This window comes from Petromyzon marinus, chromosome 39 (genome assembly GCF_048934315.1).
Source record: "Petromyzon marinus isolate PM22_M1 ecotype Great Lakes invasive population chromosome 39, UKy_Petmar_22M1.pri1.0, whole genome shotgun sequence".
Lineage (NCBI taxonomy): Eukaryota > Metazoa > Chordata > Hyperoartia > Petromyzontiformes > Petromyzontidae > Petromyzon > Petromyzon marinus.
In genome coordinates this window covers 6,178,592-6,187,421 of record NC_133705.1, presented here as the reverse complement: position 1 = coordinate 6,187,421, position 8,830 = coordinate 6,178,592, and the positions used below count along the sequence as shown (strand labels likewise).

General features: G+C 53.3%; 1 protein-coding gene across 3 annotated transcripts in view; it reads left to right on the top strand.

Moving 5' to 3' along the window:
- LOC142930465 (tumor protein 63-like) overlaps positions 1-3,339 on the top strand; it is a 30,791-nt gene extending 27,452 nt beyond the window's left edge. For all 3 annotated transcript variants that reach the window (XM_076072863.1, XM_076072862.1, XM_076072864.1), the window contains exon 12: positions 1-3,339. This exon is cut by the window's left edge and continues 2,187 nt beyond it. The gene's annotated coding sequence lies outside the window, so the exon portion shown is untranslated.
- The last annotated feature ends 5,491 nt before the right edge of the window (positions 3,340-8,830 follow it).

The following is an 8,830-nucleotide window of genomic DNA, read 5'->3' as shown; positions in this document are numbered from 1 at the left end:
CTGGGACAAGCAACAGGGAGACCTGGGTTCATTATTATCACCAACAGCTTCATCATCACCATCATCACACAATCAATGCCTTTATAATCAGAAACAGCAGTGCGTTGCCGCAGAATCATCTGTAAGCAGGCAGCGGTGTCATCATCTCTATCATCGTCGTAGCGCCACTTGCAGACTTGACCTTGCCACGGGAATGTGGAATTGCCACCGCTGGGGAACGCTGCGGCCACTCGGGCCGCTCAAGTTTGGAGGCTTTGCTCGGTGTTTTTTGCTGTCGTAGCCTGAACGTGGCTCAACTTGTACACGCGTAGTTCGAGTAGGCCCGAGAAGAGGCAATCTCCCCCCCCCCTTCTCGCCTGGACCTCCCGGCCCCGGGGCCTCGTTCAAAACCGGGCAGAGGGAACTAAGTTGACGTGGGACACCCTCCGGCCTACATACTGGGCCCTGCCGTTGTTGTTGGGAGGAAGAAGGGGGTTATAAAAGTTACACACGAGGCGGTTTAGTGACGGGCGAGGGAGACGGGAGGACGGTGTGTGGCTTGGTGTCTGTGCCCCTCTCGAAGAGTCTGTTCCTAATAGATTATCAAAGAGTTTGTTCCTAATAGGGAATCAAATTATCTGTTCCTAATAGATTCTCAAAGAGTTTGTTCCTAATAGGGAATCAAATTATCTGTTCCTAATAGATTCTCAAAGAGTAAACTCCTAATCGATTATCAAAGAGTCTGTTCCTAATAGGGAATCAAATTATCTGTTCCTAATAGATTCTCAAAGAGACTGCTCCTAATAGATGATCAAAGAGTCTGTTCCTAATAGATTCTCAAAGAATATGTTCCTAATAGGGAATCAAATTATCTGTTCCTAATAGATTCTCAAAGAGTCTGTTCCTAATAGGGAATCAAAGAATCTGCTCCTAATAGATTCTCAAAGAGTCTGTTTCTAATAGATTATCAAAGAGTCTGTTCCTAATAGGGAATCAAATTATCTGTTCCTAATAGATTCTCAAAGAGTAAACTCCTAATCGATTATCAAAGAGTCTGTTCCTAATAAGGAATCAAAGAATCTGCTCCTCATAGATTATCAAAGAGTCTGTTCCTAATAGATTCTCCAAGAGACTGTTCCTAATCGATGATCAAAGAGTCTGTTCCTAATAGATTATCAAATAATCTGCTCCTAATAGATTATCAAAGAGTCTGTTCCTAATAGATTATCAAAGAATCTGTTCCTAATAGGGAATCAAATGATCTGTTCCTAATAGATTCTCAAAGAGTCTGTTCCTAATAGGGAATCAAATTATCTGTTCCTAATAGATTCTCAAAGAGTAAACTCCTAATCGATTATCAAAGAGTCTGTTCCTAATAGGGAATCAAAGAATCTGCTCCTAATCGATTATCAAAGAGTCTGCTCCTAATAGATTCTCAAAGAGTCTGCTCCTAATCGATTATCAAATAATCTGTTCCTAATAGATTCTCAATGAGTCTGCTCCTAATCGATTCTCAAAGAGTCAGTCCCTAATAGATTATCAAAGAGTCTGCTCCTAATAGATTATCAAAGAATTTGCTCCTAATAGATTCTCAAAGATTTTGTTCCTAAAAGATTATCCAAGAGTCTGTTTCTAATAGATTCTCAAATATTCTGCTCCTAATAGGTCATCATGATCATGTTCCTAATAGATGATCAAAGAGTCTCCTCCTAATAGATTCTCAAAAAGTATTTTCCTAATAGATTCTCAACGATTATGTTCCTAATAGATTCTCAAAGAGCCTGTTCCTAAGAGGCTGTTCTGCTCCGATGTGGAGTCTGTTCCTAACATTTTCTCACCTACCAAGAGGCTGTCCTGATTGAATTTTCAATCTCGGAGCCAGACTCTTTATTTAGACTGGAAGAATCCAATGAGCAATGAAGCTCTTTTTCACAGATGTCCAGTAGGGGCACGGGGTCAGCGAAGTTACAATCTGTTGCGTGTGTTGCTTGGCCTGTTCAGAACTGATTCTCAACAGCCTTGTTACTCAGATGATTCTCAGTCTGTTCGGAACCGATTCCCAGGATCCGTTGCTGATTCTCCCGTCTGCTCCGCTCTGTTTCGCAAGGGTCAAGGCAGCTGCCGAAGGCCCCCGTTCGGCAGGGACAGCCCCGGCGGTTTCGGGAAGTCTCTCCCGGCGGCCTCTTCGCCAAAAAAAGTTTAAGCACAAATCTGCCTTTTGTAAACCCAATTTTTTGTCGGTGTTTGACTCACCTCCCCCCCCCCTGTAAGTAGCTGGCAGGGCTGGTGGGAGGGAGATGCCGGCACCAGCTCGTCATGCGCTCCCCGGTGGAAGCTCGGAGGCGTTTGTTAAGAGTGTGACCCTGTTCGCGTGCGGCACTGGCAGATCCGTTCCCGTCTGGAACCTTGAGAGGGTTGTTCCTGCCCCGGATCGCGGCCCTGTTCCCGCCCCGCTTTCCCGCTGTGCTTCCGACTGGAACGCCTTGGGGATCGGCGCGTCCGCTGTAGCGTTATTGGGCGCTGGGTGTGTGCGGTGTCTGTGTGTGTGTCTGTGTCTGTGTGTTAACGGGGAGTTCGGGTTAGGAGCCGTCCATAAATGACGTCACGCACCTGGGGGGGGGTGGGGTCAGACATTTGTGACGATGCGTGACGAAGGGGGGGGGGTGGGTTTGAGAAATGTGACGTCACATCAAAATGCGCAACTTTAAATAAATATAGACAACACGTTCTACTTAATTAAATAGACTTTTTAATAAATGTTTTCTCCTACAATATCAGAGTGCAGCGCCACATTAAATACGCACTACAATGACAATAGTTTGAAGCGATTTTAAGCATGTTTTATTTTAAAAATGGAAATATGTTTTTTTTGGGGGGGGGGGCAGAGCTTTGTGACGTCATATTTGAGGGGGGTCTGACTTTTAGTGACGTCATTTATGGACGGCCCCTTAGTAGAGACGAGTGAGTACACGTGTGTGTGTGGGGCTTACTGGAGCACCCCTGGGTCCCCCTTACGTACCCCCCACCCCACCGTGAGCAGCGCTCGGCTCTCTTTTTGCCCCCCTCTCTCTCCGTGCGCCCCCTCTCTCCGTGCCCCCCCCCCCTCTCTCCGTGCCCCCCTCTCTCTCCGTGCCCCCCCCCCTCTGTGCCCCGCCGTGGTGGTGGAGGGAGCGAGCCGCTCAGAGTGTTGGTGATGTCGAGGCGGTGGTGGCGGCGGCGGCTGTCAGTATTAGGGTTTGTTCGTTTCGCCTTCACATTTCACGAGCTGCGTTTGATCATTTCCCCCCCCCGCCCCCCCCCGCCCCCCACGTTGTTTTGTATTTTTATACAACTCGATAATAAACGAGTTCGTCTTTTGAAGAGCGTGAAGGGGGCTCGCCGATTTGTCTCGGGAACGCGCGGCATCTGCACCCCCCCCACTCCCCCATCACCGCTCGCCGTCCTCGCCACCAAAAGTGTTGCTGGTGGCGGGGAAGTCCGGGCAGAGGCGTAGCACGGGGGGGAAGTTCCCAGCGGCCGCTGTCCCCGCTGTCCCCCCCCCCCCCCGAAGGGCTTCTCCGCACGTGGCGCTGGGCACGGTCGCGTGGGAAAGAAAACTTGGACATTGTTAGAATGTTACTGGCGCCTCTTGGCCGAAGCGGCCACACCATCACCACATCCACACCGACACACACACACCATCTCCATACCGACACACACACACCATCACCACATTTACACCGACACACACACACCATCACCACATTTACACCGACACACACACACCATCACCACATCGACACACACACACCATCACCACATCCACACCGACACACACACACCATCACCACATCCACACCGACACACACACACACACACCATCTCCATACCGACACACACACACCATCACCACATCCACACCGACACACACACACCATCACCACATCGACACACACACACCATCACCACATCCACACCGACACACACACACCATCACCACATCCACACCGACACACACACACACACACCATCTCCATACCGACACACACACACCATCACCACATCCACACCGACACACACACACCGTCACCACATCCACACCGACACATACACACCATCTCCATACCGACACACACACACCGTCACCACATTCACACCCACACACACACACACCATCACCACATCCACACCGACACACACACCATCACCACATCCACATCGACACACACACCATCTCCATACCGACACACACACCATCACCACATTCACACACACACACACCATCACCACATCCACACCGACACACACACACCATCACCACATCCACATCGACACACACACACCATCTCCATACCGACACACACACACCGTCACCACATCCACACCCACACACACACACCATCACCACATCCACACCGACACACACACACCGTCACCACATCCACACCGACACACACACACACCATGACCACATCCACACCGACACACACACAACATTACCACATCCACACCAACACACACACCATTTCCATACCGACACACACACACCATCATCACATCGACACCGACACACACACACCATCACCACATCCACACCGACACACACACCATCACCACATCCACACCGACACACACACACCATCACCACATTCACACCGACACACACACACCATCACCACATCCACACCGACACACACACACACCGTCACCACATCCACACCGACACACACACATCACCACATCCACACCGACACACACACACCATCACCACATTCACACCGACACACACACACCATCACCACATCCACACCGACACACACACACCATCACCACATCCACACCGACACACACACACACCGTCACCACATCCACACCGACACACACACATCACCACATCCACACCGACACACACACACCATCGCACACATCCACACCGACACACACACACCATCACCACATCCACACCGACACACACACAACATCACCACATCCACACCAACACACACACCATCTCCATACCGACACACACACACCATCACCACATCCACACCGACACACACACACACCATCACCACATCCACACCGACACACACACCATCGCACACACACCATCTCCATACCGACACACACACACACACCAACAACAACCGCCATTCGCCACTAAGTGGCGGTGACGTCACCACGACGCTTGTGCCAGGCCATGTGCACCTTGAGGCCACGTGAAGTGTCGAACGCCCGCGGGCAGGAGGTCACGGGGCAGACCCAAGTGCCACGGGTCGACTAAGATGACTGAGATGACTGGCTGATGCACCACTTGTGCCCCCTACTGTGCCAACCTGCTGTGCTTTAGCCACCCGGCGCTCCGCTCGTTGTTGTGAGCTTCGCTCCTCCGCCCTCCGTTGTTGTTGGAGGGCGACTGCCTCCAACTGCCCAATAGCGTCCTTCACGAGCCTCCTCCACAGAGGCCGATATTGATACCGCTGGTACCAGTCATCGGCAAGTCCACTCAGCTCCACGTCCTGCTGTACCACATCACTCCATCTCTTCTCTAGCCCGTGCCGCGCCCGTTTAGCCCCCTCGATCCGGCCGAACAAAAGCTGTTTCGGTATGCGGTGGCTGGGCATGCGGGCTACATGACCCAGCCAACGCAGCCTTGCCTGCCGGAGGAGCTCACCGATGAGACCTTGCCCAGATCTTTCAAGGATTTGTGAGCTCCTCACACAATCCAGCCTGGTTAAACCCAGGATGGATCGTAGGCAGGCTAGCCTAAATGTTTCTAACCGGCGAAGATGTTCCATTAGGGGGGGTCCACGTTTCGCAAGCGTAGAGAAGGGAGGGAATGACCGTGGCCGAGAAGACCTGAAGCTTAGTGCGGAGCGACAGACCAGGTAGCTTCCACACAGCGTTACGCAACCGATGAAAAGATATTGCCGCTCGACTGATTCGGAGTGAGACCTTTGCTGTTAAACTGGAGCCGGTCATAAGCACACTGCCCAGGTATGGGAAACTCTCCACTCTCTCCACAACTGCCCCATCACCGATTGGGAGTTGTGGGGGTGGAGTGTCCGATGGTACAAAATACCCAGGCAGGTGCTTAGTTTGGGTGGGGCTGATGTTAAGGCTCCATCTCTTAGTGGCACGCTCCAGTCTCAGCAGCGTCTTCAACTCCTCCTCTGAATGAGCAGCTATTACCAAACCATCGGCATACATAACGTGATTGAGCAATAGGGAGCCATCCCTTGACCGCACCCGGGCATCGATCAGCCTCCCATTATATCTGTACCAAATGGAGATTCCCCCGGTACAGCTATTGAAGGCTTCACGAACTACGTGGTCAAAATAAATGTTAAATAATGTGGGAGCCAGAGGACATCCCTGTCGCACCCCAAGGTGTACAGGGAATGGCTCTGACTCCCGGCCACGTAGTTTTACCCGGGCCCACTCACCATCATGAAGGTCCTTAATGATCGTGAGCAGAGGGTCAGGGACTCCAAAAGCACGAAGAACAACCCAGAGCCCAGGCCTACTGATGGTATCATAGGCCTTGACCAGGTCAATAAAGCAGAGATGTAGGTCTTGCTGTAATTCCCTACACCTCTGCTGTAGCAGACGGACAGAAAATAGGGCATCTGTGCAGGACCGCCCTTTCCTGAAACCGCATTGGGGCTCCGCAAGCCTCTCCTCAGCGTGCCTGGCAAGGCGATGTTGAATAATCCTTGCCAGGACCTTTCCCGGCACACTGAGGAGTGAGATTCCCCTGTAGTTGTTACAGTCTGTGCGGTCGCCCTTCTTAAAGAGGGGGACCACCAGGGCATCCTTCCAATCTTGCGGAACCCGTCCAGTGGTCCAGACACACACACACCATCACCACACCCACACCGACACACACACCATCGCACACACACCATCACTACATCCACACCGACACACACACACACACACCATCACCACATCCACACCGACACACACACACCATCACTACATCCACACCGACACACACACACCATCACCACATCCACACCGACACACACACCATAACCACATCCACACTGACACGCACACACCATCACCACACTGACACACACACACCATCACCACATCTACACCGACACACACACCACCGCACACACACCATCACCACATCCACACTGACACACACACACCATCACCACATCCACACTGACACACACACACCATCACCACATGCACACCGACACACACACACCATCACCACATCCACACCGACACACACACACCATCACCACATCCACACCGACACACACACACCATCACCACATCCACACCGACACACACACACCATCACCACATCCACACTGACACACACACACCATCACCACATCCACACCGACACACACACACCATCACCACATCCATACCGACACACACACACCATCACCACATCCACACCGACACACACAAACCATCACCACATCCACACCGACACACACACCATCACCACATCCACACCGACTCATCCACGCCACCCCCCACATCCACGCCATCGGCGGACAAGTCCCTGTGTTGTTGCTGCTGCTGGGACGGTTACAGAAGACGCACGTGGCCTGCATGCGGTGGCTGGGCAAGCGGGCAACGTGACCCAAGCCAAGGCAGCCGCGCCTGCGGGGTGTGTGGAGCTCACCGATGGGGACACTGTCTGGGGTCGTTCACGGATCTGCGAGTTCCTCACACCGATCCAGTCTGGATTATAGTCAAACAACAACACCCCCACCCCCCCATGACGGATCGTAGGGCAGGGCAGCCCCGACGTTTAAAAACCTGCCAGAGGGCTCCAACGTTTTGCGACCCACAGCAGCGGCGCGGGGAGAGAAAGTCAACGACTGCGGCCGAGAAGAAGCCCGGAGGGATGTTCGAATGGAGCGGGCAGGCCGAGCGGGGGAGAAAACAGCTCCCAGTGGGTGCCACTTAACAACAATGCCGCCGCCGCCGCCGCCGCCGATTCAAGAAGATAATTGCCGCTCCGCTCATTCATTGAGCGAGACCCCCCCCCCCCCCCTCCCATGCGCTGTTGGAAGCGGGTTGCTGCTCGCGTTATCGTGGGGGCGCTCGCGAAGCACAGCCCCCCCCCCCCCTCCCCCTAAACCCCCCTCCCCCTAACCCCCGCCCCCCTAACCCCCACACCGGCCCCCTAACCCCAACACCGGCCCCCGACCGTCGCACGTGGGATCGAGATGCCAGGGCGGTGTTTGAGAGCCGTGCCACAGCGGGAAGAGACCGATGCTGGGGGGCTGTCTTCACCCTCGTGGCGGACTCGGGGGGGGGGGCGGATAGGTGCGCTGCAGGGGGGGGGGGGGCTCAGCCGTAAACTAAAATTAATTAGCAAGGAACCACAGGAAAAATAAAACGTGAAATTCATCTCGTGCCGGGCGTCCCGAGGGGACGGGAGTCCATGACGTCTCCTGGCGAAACTCCACGTGGCGGAGCCGGGGGACTGAACCCCTGCCAGCCCCTCCCCCCACCCCCCTCGGGGATCATCCATAGACTACGAAAAACTCGACACATTCCATGTCAATCAGAACACGGCCCGAAAGAGAAGGAGGAGACGCGGCAACGATAACCATTTCAGGCAATGGTTCATCTTCACACCACACACACACACCATCACCACCACACACACACCATCACCACCACATCCACACCATCGCACAGACACCATCACCACCACCCACACACCACACACACACCATCACCACACACACACACCATCACCACCACACCATCACCACCATCACCACCACACACACACCATCACACACACACCATCACCACCACACCATCACCACCACACACACTATCACCACCACACACACACCATCACCACCACACACACACC